The 22,449-nt window shown below is 43.5% G+C and overlaps 1 long non-coding RNA gene across 2 annotated transcripts; it reads right to left on the bottom strand.

The window, feature by feature from the left end:
• Positions 1 to 441: 441 nt before the first annotated feature.
• On the bottom strand, positions 442 to 22,411 carry LOC122237720. 2 transcript variants are annotated; one of them, XR_006216331.1, is made up of 3 exons: positions 22,226 to 22,411; positions 5,028 to 5,424; positions 442 to 568 (listed from the first exon to the last, which is right to left on the bottom strand). It is a non-coding gene; the product is annotated as an uncharacterized LOC122237720 (long non-coding RNA). The 2 variants fall into 2 exon arrangements; XR_006216330.1 differs by lacking the exon at positions 442 to 568 and adding an exon at positions 2,658 to 3,186.
• Positions 22,412 to 22,449: the final 38 nt, after the last annotated feature.

Below are 22,449 nucleotides of genomic sequence, written 5' to 3'. Positions count from 1 at the left end.
CCCCGCATCAGGCTCTGTGCTCACAGCTAGCTCAGAGCCTGGAGCCTGTCTTCAGATTCTGTGTCTGCCCCTCCCCTGCTCATGATGTCAATCTCTCTCTCAAAAATAAATAAAACATGAAAAAAAAGTTTAAATGAAGACACGCCAAAACAAGTTACAGACATTTTAATTGTGGTATATTTTAAAGAGCCTTTCATGGCACGCATGCGCTGGTATGACTGCGTGCAGAGAAGCTCGTCTGGAGATTCTGCCAGAGGCCATATGTGAGGCTCTGTATGTACATGAAGCCAGAACCGAATGGCCCTTCTGCTCCTCTGCCACCCCTGATGTTGGCTTTGTGCCTCCAAATGCTCAGGAATGGGAGAGGAAGTAGCTTCAAAACGGGGGGGGGGGGGGGGGTGGCGGGGGGGGGGCGGGCACAGGGGCTGGGAATTAAGCCTGTACTAGAGGTAGTGAGGTCTTAAGAGAAGTCTCCTTGAGAACCAGGTTCGTGTTGGATTCCAGCTTGGATGCTTCACCTTCTTCACGCCTCATTGCCTATCTATCAGCTGAAGAATGTTGAAAGAGGCTATAAGGAGAACAAAGATAAAAACAGAGTGCTAAGGAAGAAAGATGCATGGACTCGGGAGGCAGGAATGCATTACTAAATGCACCCTAAAGATGTTTCCTCCCTCCCTCCCTCCCTCCCCTCCTTCCTGACTTGGAATCAAAATGCTTTAACAGGCAGTTGGCAAAGAGCATCATTCATCCCAAATAAGTAGTTTTTCCCTGTGTTTGCTGTTTATTGCAATCTTGGAATTTCATGCCTCATCCACATTTCCGTGTAGCTGGTCTTCGTGCATAAACATCCAAAAGGATGCAGCTTGTTACAGAAAGGTGTTCCACTGCAAAAGCCTAACATGTGTTGTTGATTCATTACAGAGAGCCCCGCACAGCTTAAAGTCGATCAAATTAACTAGGCGGTACAAATTAAAAATAGTTTCAAAATGTTATTAATAATTATTGCTGTAATAAAATCACATTATTTTTAGATTTCTGGGTAATGTATTTCTGAGTTATTGCCATTGCACATGCTCACCACACTTGCTACTAGAAAGGAGAAAGAACATTCTCTTGGTCTATCCACACCCTCTCCTGCACATACTGCCTGCTGACTCACAGGCAGAGGAAACCATCATGACTGCATATTGTTTAGCTCCCTAACCTTCAGCTGTGTGAACTGCTTCTTGGGCACCACAGTTGCTGGCCATTAACCTGCCTGGATGAATGAGCTCATTAACGAACCGCCCCAGAGGCCTTCTCTATTGGCCATTCTCCCAGACCCTAGTTGTCCTTCCCCACCCTACAGCCTGTCACTGCCATGGTCAACAAGCCTTCCCAGCCTGGCCAAGCAAGTCCTCACACCCTCTCATTGTGCACCCTTCTCCCTCCTGGAGGAGAACTCAGGGTGGTTGGGAGGAGTCATCCCAAGCATCCAGCTGAACCGGCACTTTTCACAAAGGCCACCCTTTCTCCAGGACATCACCAACTCAGCAATGCCTCCCCTACCCCCACTCCCCGGGTTTCTAGGGAAGGAGGGTGGACCTCGTCAGCAATTCTGACTGCGTGCTTTACCAAGGGGTTGCTTCCAATCTGGTCAGTGCATGTTTGGTAGGAAACCCCGAATTCCTTCATTGTTCCCCCTTACTGGGAAGCTGGACAGCCCAGGGAGGGGGTGGAGAGCCCTCTGGGATCTAATTGAGAGGGCTCTGGTGTGTGTGTGGGGGGGGGGGGGGAGATGGGTGCCTCAAGGTATTCCTTTTCCTTTAGGGCAGAAATTCCCTTTTCCATTTGCCTGTGCTGTGGTGAGCATCCGCCTTGAAATCTCTAGGGCAGGCATCGTGGGACTTGCTTTCAAGGTTTTACAGATTTAATTACTAGGATTCCACCTTTTGGGCCTTGGTTTCTCCTAGGAAAGTTGAAGACATTTGGATTAAATAAAAGCTAAGTTCAGATTTCCTTTCATGGACCCCAAGAGCGTGGTGCACTCCCCTTTCTCACACTTCCAATCTCAGTCTGTCCGCCACATCTCTCTCCTGTTTTTTCCTTCTTGCTGCCTCTCCAGCCAAATGTTCCCCTGTCACCAGTGACTTCTTTGTCTTTTTTCCTTTTTTGCCACTCTTGGACCCAATTGTAACCTTGGCACTCTTCCCACCAGCATCAGACAGAAGCCCCTCATGATGAAAAGTGGGGACAACACTGAAGACCTCAACTTTTTCTGAATCGCAATCTCCACCAGTCTTTCAGGGGTCAAGAGCATCCCAGGGAACTTCCATTTGCTGAGGTTCCCAGAATACCTTTTATTTCTTTTTTATTTTTTTTTTAATGTTTATTTATTTTTGAGGCAGAGAGAGACAGAGCAGGAACAGGGGAGGGTCAGAGAGAGAGGGAGACACAGAATCTGAAGCAGGCTCCAGGCTCTGAGCTGTCAGCACAGAGCTCATCGCAGGTCTCGAACCCACAAGACATGAGATCATGACCTGAGCCGAAGTCGGAAACTCAACTGACTGAGCCACCCAGGCGCCCCCCAGAATACCTTTTAAAGAAATTGATAAATGCCAATAAAGTCACAAGAGTGAAATATTCTAGACGTTTACATTAAACAAATTAATCCCTAACACACACTCACAAAACAATATAGTTGGACAGTTTCTGAAGGATATCACGTAAAGTCTAGATACAGGTCACTGTGAATTTAGGGCTCCAGTCACAACCTTTATCTGCTTCCCTTCAAAGAAACTTCTGGTCGAATTCTTCTTCTTCTTTTCAAGCTTTCAACCAGCTTCTGATGAATTTGAGCAGCAAAGGGAAAGGGTTTTTGATTCCCCTCCACCCCCAAGCTGTCAGCCCCCACCAAGGCAGTCTGGGTCCTCTTCCTCCCTGCTCCCCAATAACAACATAGAGAGGAAACTAATGATCACACAGTGATTCCTGTCTTTAGGTGTTCACTAATGACCAGATGGTAGCTGTTACTGTCATTCTTTTAAAAAGCATGACTGGTTTTGCAATGTCACACCCAAGGGTATTTTTAAATTAACTTAATTGTTGGCATCATTTGAAAGAAGAACAGAAGAATGTTGGTAACTATTGGAACTGGGTGATGGGTCCGTGCGCTGGTCTCTCTACTTGTGTGTAGATTTGAATTTTCTATAATAAAATAGAACAAAAACAAGTAAATAGTCTTGATTCTATATTTGCTCTAAATACTAGCATTTAGAATAAAATAGTCTGAATTTCCCTTTGTAAGTCGAGAACATGACATTTTACCTCTTCCTATTTTCTGTTTGTTTTTTTTTTAATTATCTTGCTTTGTGGTCGTGTGTGTGTGTGTTTTTCTTTCCAATATAATCTGAGGTTTAAGACCTACTTTATTACTAAATTATGATTTTTACATTAGAAATATTGTTTTAAATCATTTGACTCTTGAAAAACATTTATTAAAACTTATGAAGACACAAACTTCCAGTTATCAAATGCCATGGAAATGGAAACGTATAGCATGATCACTCCAGGTGATAATACTGTGTTGTGGGAGCACCTGGGTGGGTCAGTCGGTTAAGCATCTAACTCTTGGTTTGGGCTCAGGTCACGATCTTATGGTCATGAGACGGAGCCCTGCATAGGACTCTGTGCTGACATCAGGAAGCCTGTTTCAGATTCTCCCTCTCCCCACTGCTTGAGTGCACGCTCTCTCTCTCTCAAATAAATAAATAAATAAATAAATAAATAAATAAATAAAAATAATACTGTGTTGCATATTTGAGAGTTGCTAAGAGAGACGATCTTAAAAGTCCTTATTACAAGAAAAAAATTCGTAACTATGTATGGTGATGGACGTTAACCAGACTTACTGTGACCATTTTGCAATATATACAATATTGAATCATTATGTTGTACACTTGAAACTCATGTTACATGTCAATTATACCTTTAAACAAACAAACAAAAAGCCTTACTAAATGCCTCACTGAGGATGCAGCAAGTAGGGTGAGAAGAAAAAATCAACTTGTCAGTAAGTGTGGAGTAGAGCTATCTGGTAAGTACCAAGAAAAGCTCCGAAGAAGCAGCAGCCTGTCTGTGGAACGGGCAATAAGAAAAGTTCTCAGAAAGGCTGGCTTTTCAACTGGAACTTGAGGGGTAAAAGGAATTTCACCAGAGTGAGTAAGGGGGAAGAAGCGGAAGTGGAGTTATTCTGAGAAGGAATTGTGTGAATTCAGGTACAAGGGTAAGGGGCCAGCATATTCCAAGTATGCCCAACGCCTCTGTGTGCATCTGCAGTGTGCGTACTTGTGTGCAGGGGGCAGCAAGTGCAATGGAGAGGACCAGCCAAGATGAAGTTAGGGGAGCAAAGGCAAAATTAGGAGGAACCTCATAAACCATGCTAAGTTCAAGCTTTATTAAGTCTAAGATGTGGCTCAGGACTCTGCATTTTAACAAGTACTGTAGGTAATTTTGATGCAGGTGGTCCAAGGATCCCAGAGGACACGTGACATGTACTTTGGAGGCAAATAGACCTGACTTCTGGTTTTGCTCTGCCTTGTACTGGCTGGCTTATCTGTGGCAGGTTACATATATCTAAATCTCAATTTTCTCACCTATAAAATGGGAATAATAAAGACACTTGCTTTCTAAGGTTATTGTAAGGATTAAGTGAGCTACTTAGCACAGTGCTTGGAACATTGGAAGGGCTCAAAATATATTCGTTGCCATTGTTATTTTGCTTAAAAATCTAACTCTGGCAGCTCTGTGGTAGGCAAACAGAATTTGGAGAAAGTGACAGAAGACCTGCATTCATAAAATGTCAGGCATGGTATTAGATGCGAAGTACTAAAGACACCTAAGGCTTGAAACTAACCCTCACACTCAACATGGGCTGCTAAGAGTTATTGGGGCCATAAGTATGGTTGTGCAGGTTGCGCACTGCACCACAACACTGCATCTAAAAAGGTACCATTCACATTTTAGACATCATAGATTTGCATACTTACTGTGATAATTTTTTGGAGATGACAGCCAAGTGTCTTATATTAATAAAATGAATATACTACAACCAGTTTTCAACAGATGAAAATAAAGTATCTTGAGGAAGGAAATGGCAGATTGTTATATTAATGGCTCCAATGAATCATGTGTTCTCGTATCCACACCTTTGTGTAGTCCACTGCCATACTGACTCTGAGCGCGGCTTTAGCCTTCGGGACATCAGCAAATATGACACAAGCAGAACTTGCAGAATTCCCATCAGAGCCAGAATCTCTGTGATTTTCTAGGACTTTCCTTCATCATCCAAAGATGGTGGCTGCAGATCCAAAGCAGTTATAGGCTTCTCGTCTTCATTCAAAGCAGGAGGAAACGAAGAGATGGAGACAATGCCAACCAAAGTTTCTTTTATTAGAAAAGGAAAAAAAAAATTTCAGCCACATTTGAACAGACTTTCATCTATATCTTTGACCACATCTGTGTGATGGCCCTTCTTAGCTGCGAGGGAGTCGAGAAAGTGGAACATTTAGTTTTGCCAGCCTCCGCAGTAAAATAGGACAAGTGAATAGGACTTGGGAAAGGTTGTTGGGTCGGCTAAGTAGCAATAACTGTCATAGGACTTTTGAAAAATTTTTTATCTTCTTTATAATTTTTTTTTTCTTTAGAGAGAGAGAGAGAGAGCACATGCAGGGCAGGGGCAGAGGGAGAAGGAGAGAGAGAATCTCAAGCAGTCTCCATGCCCAGCACTGAGCCCAACATGGGACTTGATCTCACAACCCTGAGATCATGACCTGGACCCAAATCAAAAGTCAGATGTTTAACCAGCAGAGCCATTTAAGCCCATCTTGTCATAAGACTTTTAACCATGGATCCCATATGCAGCCATTCTCCTATGAGTACAACAAGGTCATACAACATAAAGACATAAGACATTAACCGTTTTTCATGTATGATCCATAAAAACTTTTTAAAGCTGGTTAATGGTCTTTGAGGCCGGGCTCAATTCATTTCTTTTTTTTAAATTTTATTTTAATCTTTATTTATTTTTGAGAGAGAGAGACAGAGTGCGAGCAGGGGAGGAACAGAGAGAGGGAGACACAGAATCTGAAGCAGGCTCCAGGCTCTGAGCTGTCAGCACAGGGCCCAATGCAGGGCTCAAACTCTTGAACCATGAGATCATGACCTAAGCTGAAGTCAGACACTTAACTGACTGAGCCACCCAGGCGCCCTAGGCTCAATTCATTTCTATTGAACATTTGTAATAATGCCTCTACAAAGAAATCAGAAAGCTTCTTTTAAATCAAAAATGCTCCTGGTTAGGGGTGGGGTGGGGGTGGAAAAGCCTAAATTATCTATCACCAACTCCCAAGTCAGTGACTGTCAAAGCTTATGGACTGAGATTCATTAGTAAGAATTTTATTTTACATCATAATCCAGGATACACATACACACATATGTATTTCATAAAAACAATACCCATCCTTATTTTATGGTATAGTCTAATATTTCTATTATATTTAAGCTCTTCTTTTAAAAAATTGGTTATGACCCACTAAATTAATTTTACCACCCACTAATTGGTTATGACCTGTAATTTGAAAAACACCATCATAAGCTGAGGCCAGGAACATTTTTCTAGCCAAAGGGAAGAGCAGATGCTCTCAACACCTAAGAAGGCCAGCAAGGCTACAGCCTATTGGATGGGAAATGAGGTGGGAAACATCAGCAGGGGTCTGTCATGAAATCTGCAGGCTGCAGCAGGAAGTTCAGGATTTATTTTTATTCTAATGGGAGCTCCCAGTGGTTTCAAGCAGGGGAGTGACATGATATGATCTATTTTCTAAAATAGTTTCTCCTGACCTCATGCTCGGTCCAAAGGATGATTCCAGAATGACCTAATTTTCTCTAAATTTAAAACAAGCTTGGAATGACTTTAAGACCCTCCTTAGAGGATACTCTTACTCTCCCCCACATTCAGTCAGTTAAACTCATTTCCTGGTTCCTTTCCTTACACATGGGCTCGGACCCTCTGCCGAGCTCCTCTGGAGACCAGTCCTGCAGAAATACTGAAGTTTTAAAATTCTCCGCCTATCAAGTTCAGTACCTTTATCATCCTTTGTCACTAAATATCCACATATTTGCTGGCCACACCATCCTGCTGACCGGAGTCATGTACACCCAGTGATTTTTTTTTCCTGATTTGCAATGTTGACATTTGGAAGGACATCTTTTAAGTTCTGGCAACGGGCTCCCTGCAGCTTGAAAGCACGTATTCTCTCCCAGTGGGGGTCCCTGTGTCTGCTGGGCTATCTGCACCGCTTGCTGTGGGGAACTGCCACGAATGATTAGAATCCTTGGGTTACACAGACTGAAAAGGAAGCTGGGAGGGGGGCTGTGCATAACAGGAGGCGAGCAGATTTCCCAGGGCCTGGGCCTCCTTCTTGGACCTTCCCCAGGAGATGAGTTCCAGCTGCTTTTCTTTTCTTAATCTTCCTCCTCTCCCCAGCCCCCTTTCCGGCTGGGCCCCCAATCCCTCCCTCCTCTGGCCAACCCCCAAGGCATGCTAGATTTCGGGTGGAAAACATCACTGTCAAAAGGGAGGAGTCCAGGGACTGGGAAGCTGAAAGGAGCAGGGGTGGGGGCATGGAGGGGAGGCGGAACCTCTCCACTGGGAGATGTATTCCATGGATCTGTCCACCCCTGTCTGGGTGAAGACAAAGAGGTACAGCAAACAGTCCAAAGTGTTTACCTTCCTCCAGTCAGCCCCCTCCCCTCCCCTCCCCTCCCTCTGCCTCCAGCTTCCCACCCCACACTCAAGACTTGCCCCAAGCTTGTGGAGAGCATCCGACCAGGTTTCTTTTATTTACTTGTGGTTTCCAAAATGGACACTTTCAGAGGCCTGAGGGTAAAGATGCTTTTAGGGAAGGGATGGAGGAGGCGGAGGAGGAGCAAAAGAAGTTACTTTGAAAAATGGAGAGCTAGTGAATCAGGAAATTGTAGAGGTTAGGGCGGAGGCTCCAGATTCACATCAAACATGGTTGACAACCCGTCTCTGCCACTTATTCACGGTGTGAATTAGACTTGGCTGTTTTAACCTCTCTGAGCCTCTGTTTCCTCCCCTGTAAAATAGGCATATTTGTACCCGCTTTCAAGGCTGAGAACTAAGTGGGATTTTTTTTTTTAAGTTTATTTATTTATTCTGAGAGAGACAGAGAGAGAGAGAGAGAGAGAGCAGGAAAGAGTCAGAGAGACAGGGAGAGAGAGAGAGAGAGAGAGAGAGAGAGAGAGAGAATATCTGAAGCAGGCTCCGTGCTGTCCCCGCAGAGCCCCATGCAGGGCTTGAACTCATGAACTGTGAGATCATGACCTGAGCCAAAACCAAGAGTAGGATGCTTAACCGACTGAGCCACCCAGGCACCCCAATGGGATTCTTAATGTAATTATTATCTGCTCCAGGAAGTGCTTGATTAATGGAGTTTTATTATAATTAATATTATTCATGTAAAAGAACACTAAAATGGGAGCTGGCAGTTTCTTTTGAAAAAACAACAACAAAAAAATAGGAGTGTAAGCTGCTGAGGAGCTTCAGAAACAGAGCTATAAGTTTAACACTATATATATTTTTTAACAAATCAGATTTGGTCATTTCCCATCGGCTCTTATATCCCTTATCAATCACAGTCTTTACAAGTGTGTGAAGTATGAAAGATGAGTAGATATGTTAATCCCCATTTCACAGATGAAGAAATTAAGGTCCAGGAGGTGATAAGAAGATAATGAATGTAAAAGCACTCAGTATACCACAGCATAGCACACAAAAACAAGACTGTTTCTGGGTTTTTGTTGTAACACAAACTGATAAGCAAAGGGACAGTGCCCAAAAGTCATTGTCCCATGTCTTTCTTCAGAAGAAGGAAAACTCAAAAGAAGGCTAGCATGTGGAGAAAGACAGTCCCAAGTTCAGGCAGAAGGAGAAAGGTATGAGTTTGCTGACTGCTGTAGTTGAATCCACAAGCCTGGGAGGGCTGGCAGAGGGAGGGGACAGGCTGGACAGGCTGAGGACAGTTCAGTGCTCCCAGAAGTTAATGTCTGAAGATTGCAGCTGGAGTGATAGTAGGTGTAGAATGGGAGCTCAACACTAATAATCTAAAAAACAAAGCAAATTAAATAATAGAAACATCTCCCCAATGACAATGCTTCTGAAGGGAAGTCAAGCTCAGAAACAGACAGCAAGGGCAATGACACACTATTAAGGATGCATTTTATAAACCAAAACCAACGGGGTTTTGCTGCTTCCTTTCAAGCACTGGGAATGATGGTTTGGATTTCACACATGCTTCTGGATCCCAATCAGTGTCTTCACTAAGAAGAACCAAGAGAAGCAAAATGAGTGTGGGTTACTGGCTGAAAATAAACATAAATCAGAAACCAGACTTGCACAAAATTATGCAAGCTGTACATCTGGTCCTATAGTCCCTTTGGAAGGTCTCTAAACACCACTTTTTTTTTCTTTCTTTCTTTCTTTCTTTCTTCTTTTTTCTTTTTAAATCTCAATCTGCTCTCCTCCTAGTGTACCCTTCTTTGTCTTTGCTGTATAAAATTAAAACCAATATTTCCTTTAGGGTAACTGGCTACTCCAATGTGTCATAAGAACCTTCAACTCGGCATATCCAAAAGTGGAAAAGGGAACGCATGGGTTTCCCCAAAAAACACATTCTTCCCCGTGTATTCCACATCTCAGGAGTGGCGCTCCCATCTACCCAGTCACCCAGACTGGAAATCTGGGCGTCCTCTGTGGGTGCTCTTTTCCTTCATGCTAACTGAGCTCTATCAAACCTTCTCTGATCCCTACACTTCCCTCCATCTCCTCTTGCCCCCTTCATTCACACCCTCATGCTCACTCACCCGGATGGCTAAGATAGCAGGACAGGCGTCAGACCTCAGCTTCTAAGCCCCAGACTGCCTGCACTTTGCTCCAGTCCAGACCTCAGCAAACTGCACCACACGTGCAGGATTCCCACCTTACCCCGGAGCAACAGAGCTACTCTGCCAGGCAGCTCCTGGCCTCCTAACGGCCCCCACAGGCCCACGCTGAAGACCAAGAGATGGGAAGGCTTTAAGACCCACCAAGGAAAAGGAACTGAGCAGATGGGAAAAGGTCATATCAGCGACGGAATAGATGACCAGGCCAAGTGCCTCTATTCTGCCGCCTCTTAGCAATTATAGCCATTTTTAAGGGTAAAGTTCTGTGACTTTAATACATTCACACACTTGTGCAAATACCACCACCAACTATCTCCAGAACTCTTCAATCTTCCCAAACTGAAACTCTGTGCCCATTAAACACTATGCTCCCTTCTCCCAGGCCCCAGCAACAACCATTCTATTCTCAGTCTCTATGAAGCTCGCTCTTCTAGGTGGCTCATATTAGTGGCATCATACAATATTTCTCCTTTTGTGTGTGGCTTATTTCACTTAGAATAATGCCTTCAAGATTCACGCATGTTGTAGCATGTATCAGCATTTCATTCCTTCTGAAGGTTGAATAATATTCCATCGTATGTATACGCCACATTTTGTTTATCCATTCATCCATCAGTGGATACTTGGGTGGTTTCCACTCTTTGGCTATTGTGAACATGCTGCTATGAACATTAGACATGGTTCAAGTCCATGCTTTCAATTCTTCTGGCTATATAACTCAGAAGTGTAATTGCTGAGTCATATGGTATAGCTGTCGTTCAATTTCTTATCTCTCTAATAAGACTGTGAACTCTTAAGAGAAAGACGGAGCCTTGACACAAATATTTGTTAAATAACTGATCATTAACCCCAGCCAAAAAGATTTTGTAAGAGACAAAGTTAAGAAGATAAAGGATTGGAGGGGTTGGGGGCCTTCAAAAGGGTCAGATCCTGGCTAAATTTACAAAGCTTTGATTAAGATCTTAAACAGGTGAGAGGGCGGGAGGAGAGTTCCTGGGGAAGCTTTATCACTAGCAGTTAAGCTCACAGGCCCTGGGCCCAGACCACCTGGATCCAGAGTTTCTGTTACTTCCTAGCTAGGAGAGCTTTGGCACATTACTTAAACTTTCTCTGTAAAATGGGGATAGTAAAGGTTAGTTCATAGGATTGTCATGAAGTTAAAACACACAACACACTTAGAATAGTGCCTAGCACATAGTACGCTCTTAGTAAGTTCTGGCCTTTTTAACAAAATCAGAATTGGATCAGAGTATGGGTAAAGTTTGGAATATCTGAAGAAAGTGCTAATTTGACTAGGGGTTCCACTTTCACACAGCCCATTTGGTTGGGAAAGTAGTTAACATTTGTTTTAAGTACCTACTTTGTGTTGGGCCTGATTATTATTATTATTATTATTATTATGTTTTATTATAGATTATTAACATTTCAGAGGTATGGAAAATGAGCTTCAGAGATGTTCAATCACTTGGCCAAGATGACATGTTCACCAAGTGCCTGAGCCTAGTTTTAAATCTCTCTCAAAGGAAAGCAGTCAAGGGGTGAAGTAGAGGGATGAAATATTCCTGTTGCATTCAGAAGAGATCCTAGGGTGAGAGTGGGGGCCTTCCAGGGGGTAGGGCAAAGTCTTGTGAACCATTCTTATGGCGGGGGGGAGCTACTAACTCCCAGGACAGCACTTTACATAGGCCTGTTACCAGGCAGAACTTGCCTGGGAGACGCTGACAAGCCCCAGCTCCCCACCCACCATCCACACCTATCCTAACCCTCAGGGGCCGGTATTGGGACCCCGTGCCCTTATGGCAGAGATAGCTACTTGCTATTCTTGTATTCATTCTTCCTCTCCTTTTTGGTAATCCAACTGTGGTTTTTAATCTGGGCACATGATCACCTGGAATCAAGACTACATCTCCCAGCCTCTTCTGAAGCCTGGTGTCACCATGGTTATGTTCTGGTTGATGAAATATTAGTTAAAGAGTTCTTGGGGCTCCTGGGTGGCTCAGTTCATTGACTGTCTGACTTCAGCTCAGGTCATGATCTCATGGTTTGTGGGTTTGAGCCCCGTGTCAGGCTCTGTACTGACAGCTCAGAGCCTGGAGCCTGCTTCAGATTCAGTGTCTCCCTCTCTCTCTGCTCCTCCCCCACTCATGCTCTGTCTCTCTTCAAAAATAAACAAACATAAAAAAAAAAGTAAAAAAAAAAAAAAAAAAAGACTTCTTTGCCAGGGCGCCTCGGTGGCTCTGTTGGTTAAGTGTCTGACCTCAGCTTGGGACATTATCTCATGGTTAGTGGGTTTCAACTCCGCATCAGGGTCTGTGCTGACAGCTCAGGGCCTGGAGCCTGCTTCAGATTCTGCTTCTCCTTCTCTCTCTACCCCTCCCCTTCTTGCGCTCTCTCTCTCTCTCTCAAAAATAAACATAAAAAAAAATAAAATAAAAACAAAAGAGTTCTTTGCCATCTTCAAGAAACTTATAAGGAAGTGGTTTGAGCTTTTTGCCTCCTTCCTGTCCCTCCAATTAGGTGGCTGGGTTTCCAGCTGCCATCTTGGAAACTGGAGGACCACACCCCTTGGAATGGAGCACAGAGCTGAAAGGAACCTATACCATGGAGCTATTCTTGCCCTGCACTATCTTCATCTGGAGCTGTTTTATGTGAGGAAGAAATGAACTTTATCTTGCTTAAACTACTATTAGTTCAGATTTTCTGTCACATTTTCTATTAACTGAGTCAACACTCATGCCCTCTGTTTAGTAGAACCCCACTTCTGACAGTGTACCCGTGGGCCTTCCTGTGCTCAGACCCAGGTTTGAAAGACCAGCGTCCTGAAACTGTAGTCCCACCCCTTCCTCCACCACCCAGAGGGAGAGGAGAACATACACAGTTTCTAAAAATACTTCTTAGCCTTCTATATCATTCAGCATCTTCTTTTAGACAAAGATTGGTAACCATGGGACCAACAGCTTCATCAGTCTGTCTAGTTAGCAGAAAAAAAATAAAACACTGTTTTCCAGATGCCATGTCTATTAGAAAAGAAACCAACTATCAAAACCCAATTATTCTAGCTCTGTTGATTGAACAGTGATATTATAAGATGTTATTCATAAAACTGAAAAAATATTAATAAAGGAGTATAATTCTTTTAGCTTCATTCTATACTTCATTTTCCCCCTTGAAAACAAAATGTAATTTGCTTGAGGAACAATTGTTATAGCCAGCCCTGTAACCATTTGTTTGTGCATTTATTCATAATTCATCTCAAATATACTCATTCCCCATTCTTTCATTCAAAAATACTTGTTAGTATTTCAAAGGAAAAAGTTAAAAAAAAACATGAAAAACTTAAGTAGAACTCCTTTGCCAATCCAGCTAAGAATTTGAGGAACAGAAATGCAGAAACCTCAGCCCCTGACAGTCCAAGGAATGTACAGGTTAGTTGAGAAGAGAAAAATCATATCCAGGAAGGAACTGGAACTTATGGTCCAGGCTGGGCTGAGACTTTCCTGCTAAGGGCTGTCCAAATACAGGGCACATTTTACATACATGAATAGGAAGCCTAAGTGAACAAAGTGGCTGCCTGTGGGGGAGAAAAAAGGAGAGCCAATGGGTTGGGCCAGAGGAACGGGCCTTCACAAACTCACCTCCAGAGTGCCCATCTTGCCAAAAATTCTTGGCCATTTTAATGTCTCCTGCTTCCAGTGTCTCCTGGATGCCCACTCCACCTCCTCCAGTTAGAGGTTAAGCCCTAGGTGCTTTGCTTTCAAAAGGATAAAATTAGGGGAGGGTTGGCTAAATAGTATCTTTTTTTTTTTTTTTTTTTTTTTTTTTTAGAGACAGAGACAGAGCATGAGCAGGGGAGGGGCAGAGAGAGAAGGAGACACAGAATACGAAGCAGGCTCCAGGCTCTGAGCTGTCAGCACAGAGCCCAATGCAGGGCTCAAACTCATGAACCATGAGATCATGACCTGAGCCAAAGTCAGATGCTTAACTAATGAGCCACCCAGGCGCCCTGGCTAAATAACTTGTAAAATCCCCCACGGCTGAATGATCTAAAATTCACAAGAATGACTATCATTTATTTGAGCATTTATTAATATGTCAGGTATTTTATATTCATTGTCTCATTTGATTCTTAAAACTGTAAGAGATACATACTTTTATTACATTCACTTTACAGATAATGAAATAGAGACATGGAGAATTCAATGTCATAATCACAAGGTCACTCAAGACTATCAGACTGTAAAGCCCATGTTTGTAATGCCTGTGTATTAACGACAAGTAACACTTCCTTTTTTTGTTTTGTTTTGTTTTGTTTTGTTTTTGAGAGACAGAGAGACAGAGAGAGAGAGAGAGAGTCAGAGAGAGCATGAGCAGGGGAGAAGCAGAGAGAGAGAGAGAGAGAGAGAGAGGGAGAGAGACAGAATCCCAAGCTGACAGCATGGAGCCTGATATGGGGCTCAAACTCACAAACTGTGAGATCATGACTTGAGCCAAAACCAAAAGTCAGATGCTTAACCAATTGAGCCACCAAGGCGCTCCAATAGGCACCACTTTCTAATTAGCTTCTTCCACCTCTCTGTCTCAGGGAATTGGGAGCCCCTACACCACACCCATTCTCCTTGTTGTATAACCATTTATATAAATGTCTTTCCAAAATATGAGTTCCTTGGGAGCGGGAATGTGTCATGATCATTTTTGTACCATGTCTTCCTAGAACACAGGATGTGGCACACAGTAGGTGCCTAAATATTTAGTTAAATAACTATATCAGTCACCAAAAATTTAACAATCACAAGCACACCACATAGTCATTAAGTGTGCATGAAAAAAAAAGTGTGCATGAAGATTTTGCACCTTTCTCCTGCTCTGCCATGTTACTGTTAAAGTATGTGTCTCTGAATAGAACATATTCTTCACATTTACTGAGCACTTTCTAAAAGCCAAGTGCTATGCCAGGTAATTTAAAGCATCCAAAGATAATTAAGAGACAGTTGCTATCCTTCTGGAGCCTATAGTTTACAGGACAAGATGGACACATAAACAAATGGGTTGGCTACAACGCTGATTGCAATAGGGGTTAGAGCAGAGATGTGAATATAACGTTTCATTGCATTTGATGCCATTGATTGGATGATGCATCATTAAGAAGTACTAAAAAAAAAAAGTTGCTGCTATTTAACCTATGCACAGTATTGCTTTGAAGATGCATCCTTATTTCAGAGATGTTATAGTGCTTTTAAAGTGTGCCTCTTCGATGAAATAGTACTGATGCAAGTAACAACATGGATGAATCTTGAAAACACTATTCTATGTGGCAGAAGTCAGTCACAAAAGACCACATATAGTGTGATTTTACTTATATGCAATGTCCTGACGACGTAAATCTATAGAGATAGAAAGTAGATCAGTGGTTGCTTAGCGCTGGAGAAGATTGGGGGCAGGGAGCAGATTGATGGCTAGAGAGTATGGAATTGGGTTATGGGATGATGAAAATATTCTAGAACTGATTGTGGACTGGTTGTACAACTCTGTGATTATGCTAAAAGGCATTGAATTGCAACATTTTAAATGGATGCATTTGAGTTGGTACCTGAATTATATCTCAGTACAGCTGTATCAATGTGGCTATGTCTCAAAATAGCAGGTTGCCGGACATCTGGGTGGCTTGGTCGGCTAAGCATCTGACTTCAGGTCAGGTCATGAGCTCACAGTTTGTGGATTTGAGCCCCACATTGGGCTCCGTGCTGATAGCTAAGAGCCTGGAGCTTGCTTCCGATTCTGTGTCTCCCTCTTTCTCTTTGCTCATCCCCCACTTGTGCTCTCTCTCTCAAAAGTAAGTAAACATTAAAAAAAATTTTTTTTAAATAGCAGGTTGGGAGGGCAGGGTCTGGTGTGGTGGGGGGGAGAGTAAATCAGATGCAGTGAGATCTGGGGAAGCTTTCTGGAATGGACATTGACACTTAGAATATGGGTGGAAATTGCACCATGCAGAAATCGAAAACAGCCTGGGGGGGCGGGGGGGAGGTGATCCAGGCAGAAGTAACAGCTTAAGCAAAGTCCAGGAGGCCAGGGTACTGGATAAAGTACAAGTAGAAGCAAAAAGAAAGTAGTGCTGATTGGAGGAAAGGCTCGAAGGCAAGCTAGCCCACATGGAGGAGGGCACTGAATGCCAGACTAAGGGCTGGTCTTTTCAAGATGTAAAAAGAAGGCTTGAAATTTTCTCCAACTGCTAATCTTTAAAATTCAGCAACTCTCTACACACACACACAAAAATGTATTATTAAGGCGTTTCTTCCAGCCACAGGGCAACATTATTGACCTGACAGGCAGTAAAATCCCCTTTGGAACTCAGAGCCAGATGACAAAAAGGTTAGAAAGGCAAAGGGCATTGATACCGGAAGCACCGTGTTTAAACAGATGCTGGGAAGAACCAGGGTTTCTGGCAGGGAGCCATGAAATTCCAAAGGTCACGCATGATAGCAGAGCCAGGAAGCTGAAAGCAAAGACTCATCACCATGCTAGGAATCACCCAGGAGGAATTAGAATCGCACTTCTCTTCCAAAGGGATTGAAAATTGAGAACAAAATAAAATGAGGAGGAGGAAGTAGGCAGAGTTAGGGAAAGAACGCCGCTGGTGTCCCAGGCCAAGGGGAGCCAACTAATTGAAGAATGAGCTCCTGGACTCAGATACTGTCTTTGCCTGAGTTTGCCTGCCCTGAGTGGCATGAGCTTGGGGCCACAGAGGACAACCAGGGTACTATGGAGACACAGACCAGGGTTGGAAAGGCATGTTCACTGGCGATTCCCCTGGGCAGCCCATGTGTGCCCTCCTCCTGAACCTGATCTTGGGAAGGGGACTCCACCAGCCCTGCTAATTGAGTCCATCTCAGAAGAGGGAGGTGGAGGCAATGGTTAGGTGGAGGACTGCACAGCAGCCAGGGCCACCCAACTTGGTGTCCCAGGTCTTCCGGCAACAGGCATCTGCACTAACAAGCAGAGAAGAAAACGACAAGGCCCACCTGGGCGTGTCTGCCCTTTAGCTTATCTTTCCACTTCTGGTAGAGCGTTGTATGTTTCAAGTGAATCTTGATTCAATTTAAAGAATATAAACAGCACGGTCCACTTTTACCTTTCTCAAAAAATGCTAACGCAGTTCCCAAGGTGTGAGGAGGACCATGAACTCAGAAAAGCTGCTGTAGCGAACTACCAGCAGGCTCAGGCTTTCTTCCTCAGAGGAAACAGCCTTTAATTTAAGAATAATAGTGTTCAGGCTACTCCATGCAGAGCGCCGTAGCAGGCAAAAACAAATGTAAGCTATTGACAATGTGTGCGAAATGGAAGTGTTTATTTACCTGCAGTGTAAACCCGCCCACCACTACAAAGGATGGGAGGCCACTGATTGCATTTTGTGTCTATTAGTACTCAGTGCGCTTGGAGATTAAGTGCTGACAGACGTCACGCAGTCTGGGTTTTTCCAAACAAAATCCGAAAGCCTCTCTTCTTGGTCTGTACCTATGTACCCAATTAAGAACAGTGACAGGAAGAACTACTTGGCCAATTCTGTGGATCTGATAAGGCTCTCGCTTTCTTCCTTCAGGTCAAGAGAGGCCTGTACCCTGCCCCCCCTTCTGGATCCATGATCAGCTCTACTCTTCTCAGCCCAGAGGCTGTGACACCTTGCCTCTGGTTCCAGCCACAGCCGTAAAGGTGGGGCAGAGCAGAAGAATCTTAGTCTTCTGGAAGGGCTACAAGGTTTTTATTGTAATGCGACTGGAAGTGGGCCTTCCGGTCAAAATGATAGGCAGAGCTGAATGTAGGCTTGGAGAACATCTCACAATCTGCGTGGGCTGAGCCCCAGACAAAAAGGCTAAGGACCTACTCCCTCTGAGATTCTGATTCTATCAGTCTGGGACCAGTGCTGAAATCTGCATGTTTAAAACGCATCCCAGACCACACTTTCAGAAACACTGAAATAGAAACTATGACATCTTCACAATGCCTGAAACTCACCTTTACCCTTTGCAGAAGGCATTCCCCCTGTATAAGCTGCCCAAACCTACCACGGACCCACTGCTCAACCTGACATCACATGGACTTTGACTGCATCCTTAACACACAATCTGAAGCATCTCATAGACACAAAAGACATACCCACCATGCTCTTTCCAGGGTGTAGTACCCTCCACCTCCCTGTAGTGTCAGACCCTCTGTCTTTCCATTTATCAAAATCCTACCTGGGGCACCTGGGTGACTCAGTCAGTTGAGTGTTAGACTTTGGCTCAGGTCATGATCTCACTGGTTATGAGTTTGAGCCCCACATTGGGCTCACTGCTGTCAGCCTGTGAGCACTGAGCCCCCTTGGGATTCTCTGCACCCTCTCTCTGCCCTTCCCCTGCTTGTGCTTTCCCACCCACCCCTCTCCCCCCAAAATCCTACCTATCCTTCAGGGCTCAAAGTCTACCTCTTCCATGAAGCCTTCCTTTATCTTTTCACACTACACTAATCCTCTTTCCTTTAAACTTACAGAACTCCCATTTGCCCTCTATACTGAATTCACATGATGTTTGCCTTGTTGGGTTATTTGTTTGTTTGTGGTGGTCATTTGTGCACACTCTCCCTACTAGACTGAGATCCTAGATGGCAGAATGTCATCCATTCTACCTACTTTTTGGACATATGTGGCACAAAGGAGAATAACCCCCCTAGAAATTGGAGAGAAGATACATCAGGTTGCCTCTTCAGTGAATACTTGTTGGTTTTGCCTACATGGAACCCATCCCCCTTCTTCTGGTAACAACATCATTGTGATACACTCACTCTCCATCCATGCACAAAAACCAGATCTCAGGAGTAGCCATGTAACCAAGGTCTAGACAATCCATGAATTCTCTCCCCCTAAACACCATGGTTCAGCAATGGGCATGTAACCCAAGCCAGGCCAGTTCAATTTAATTGCAGGAGTTTTTTAGTGAACTATTGAGAAAAAGAGAAGCTTTTTTCCAACTGGACTTGAAACCATAAGCATGTGAACCTGGAGCCATTAGAGGCCCACCACGTGGCAAGAGCCTACTTAAAGACGAAGCCAACATCCAGCAGAGCACATCCAAAGGACTGGGTTGATGACATTGTCTGATCCCTTGGATGCAGCTGTGCCAGAAACTTTGAAATTACATAAACCAAGAGGTTTTGAGTTGGGTTTTCATTTGCTTGTAATTAAAAGAACACTGCCTCATGAGTCCTCTGAAATTTCCATCTGTATAACCTACACGCTCAAAGCTATCTCCCTGTTAAAGCGTGATGGAAGAATTTGATTATACTCCAAACTTCAATAAAGAAGAAAACAGATATTTCTAGAGAGTTGGAACCACAATATCACGGTAATTTCATAAGTAGAAACATAATGAATTATACAGTGGCCTGAATTCTGGCCTATTGTGTGAACAGAAGAAAGATGGAGCATGGAACCCCCAAAGTCAGCAATTAGCAATGTCCATTTGGGCTCAGATAAGGAGAAAAAGTACCCTGGCTTAAGGACTCAGGTGCCTCTGGCAGGTCTATACCTGCTAACCACAGGCTCTTGTACAGAGTCCAATGTTCACAAGCAACTTTGTGATGATAACTTCCCCTTAAAATGGTGTCCGGGTAGAAAATATGTTATCCTATTAATATCAAAGCTGCCTGGTGGTTTGAGATCTCATTGTAAACAAATAATGTGGCTTTCTGGTTTATAACCAGGTTCCATAAGCTTGAGTAATTTGAGCTTTCCTTTTTTTTTTTTAAACTTTTATTTATTTTTGAGAGAGAGAGAGTGAGAGCACACACAAGCGAGGGAGGGGCAGAGAGAGTGAGACAGAGGATCAGAAGCTTACTCCACACTGGCAGAGAGCCTGATGAGGGGCTCGAACTTATGAACCCAACTGCAAGATCATGATCTGAGCTGAAGATGGATGCTTAACCGACTGAGCCACCCAGGCGGTCCTTGAGCTTTCCTTTTGTGATATAAAGACAAAATTAAATGTTGAGCCTGGGAAACTGATGGTCAGATCCCAGATGATGTTGAGTTTATCCTGTGAGTCACCTTTGTGCACAGGTGTTCTAGCACCTGTGATTTATTTTAAAACATGTGTTTGTTAGGTGAAGCCCAAACCCTGGAACTAATCAAGAAAGCACAGTGAAGGGGCAGCAGCTACATTCCATTAGAAAGTACCCTGCTCCAGAGTCAGTCTTTGATTTACTACACCTCAACCAATAACCAGTAGGTTTCCAATTAGTATACTCAGTGTCCAAAATAGGGCTTTATTGAGAAAATACTGATGATTAATACGCATGACTAATGTTAGAAATTGGCCTTCAGTGGTGAAATTAAAGGCATTTGAGGTAGGTAGAGTTGCTAGAAAATACTGCAGAGGTCCTCTCACATTTACAAGGTGTAAAAATATGCTGAGGCATGAATCTTTAGTGATGGTGCCTGAGGCTTGTTCGTTAACAAGTTCCATGATGAATTATTGATTTATGAGGATGTCTTTCTTTTTTTTTTTTTTTTTAAGAGAGAGAGAGTGCACCCAGAAGGGCAGAGAGAGAGAGAATCTCAAGCTGAGTGTGGAGCCCGACTCACAACTTGATCCCATGACCCTGGGATCATGACCTGAGCTTCAAAATCAAGAGTCAGATGCTCAACTGACTGAGCCGCCCAGGTGCCACAGGGATTTCTGATTGTCTGATACCCATTAGAAGTGATAGCAGCCTACCTTGAAAGAACCTTTCATGTGGAGTCTGAGGGAAGCATCTAAAAGGGCTTAGATCTAAGACTTGGGCTCCCTGAGCAGTTGTATGAACTGTGTTGTGTCTGCTAGCTAATGAATATTTATCTAATAATGTCTGTATATGTGACAGGATTTGGTCTAAAACTTGCTTTCATTATAACCTGGTAGTGAGGTGTGAGGAAGTGGCCAATCATTACTTTCCCCAAAACTTCTTTGGGGGTTACCTTTATCTATGACAAAAATCGAGAGATTGGGGCACCGGGGTGGCTTAGTCAGTTAAGCGCCAGACTTCAGCTCAGGTCATGATCGCATGGTTCATGGGTTCGAACCCCACGTTGAGCTCTGTGCTGACAGCGCAGAGCCTGGAGCCTCCTGCTTCCGTTTCTGGGTCTCCCGCTCTCTCTGCCCCTCCCCCGTTCACTCTCTGTCTCTGTCTCTCTCTCAAAAATAAACATTAAAAAAAATTTAAAAAAAAAAAAAAGGAATCAAGAGGTTGGCTTGACCAAAGTGGCTTATTTCAGATCTCACCACGAGACCATAATTCCCACTCCATACCATGACCACAATACCTCAGGCGTTTCCCAGTCAAAGTTACTGGCTGGGACATGAAAAGGCCCTTAAAAATATTGCTTCATGAATTTGGTGAGTTAATAAATGAATAAACTGGTTAAGCGGATGAATGGGTGCAACTGGAAAGTAGTAATCATTGTAGTTACTGAGAGTCTACTATCCAACTTCTTTCATAAAGCTCTCCTTTCCTAATCTGCTTCCCCCCATGACAAACTAGCGGAAAAGTCCCCTGTGGGTTAGATCATTTTAAACCTTCTGGGACATAAACTCTTCAAAGGAAGAAATCACATATTTCTGTTTTCTATTTAAAAAACCCAATATGCCAAACAGAATGTATTTCATGAGAATTGATTGATAGTGTGAGCCTAATAAAGACAGTAATAAAAATAACTAATAATATTAAGCATCTACTCAATGCTAGACACTATTCAAGTGCTTTATAAGTGCTAGGTCATTGAATCCACACAATATCCCCATATATAAAGCATTATTATTTCCATTTGACCAGTGAAAATTCCAAGAAATTACATTTCTTGCCCAGAGCTCATCAATTCCAGGGCCTATGTAACCCCAAGCCCATGTCCTGGTCATTGTGGTTGTGGAACCTCTGGCCACAGACGTTCACCAGAACAGCAGGTCTGGACTCTAGATCAGCTATTCTACTCTGCCTTAAGGAGGTAGTCCCTTCCCAGATTCTTCAAGGCTTTAAAAGTACATTCCTACTTCTCTCCCTTCATTGGAGAACTCCAATTTTCTCATGAAGATCAGAGTTCATAGATTCTGCCAGAACATCAGTCTGCATGATCTTTAAATATTGGCAATGTTGGGATCCCTCAGGACCCCAAGGTTCAGGAAGAAGGATTATTGTCCACATTGAGAAGAGCCAGCTTTACCTCAGACACTGATGGCTTTTTGTTTTCCTGGATTGCTGGGAACTGATTTTGAAAGCAAACAATGCCATGCTTTCTGAAGGGCGTTACATAGGAAACAGATGTTCAGATTCAGCTTGGGTTCATGTTCTTTTGTGGTGGATAATTTCTTGGCTCCCCTCTCTGCCTGAGGCACTGCCACCCAGCTGATGTTTGGTGGGGATTCTGTCCCAACAAAGCAACCCAAG

This window comes from Panthera tigris, chromosome B1 (assembly GCF_018350195.1).
Source record: "Panthera tigris isolate Pti1 chromosome B1, P.tigris_Pti1_mat1.1, whole genome shotgun sequence".
Lineage (NCBI taxonomy): Eukaryota > Metazoa > Chordata > Mammalia > Carnivora > Felidae > Panthera > Panthera tigris.
This window is presented reverse-complemented; position numbering and strand designations above follow the sequence as displayed.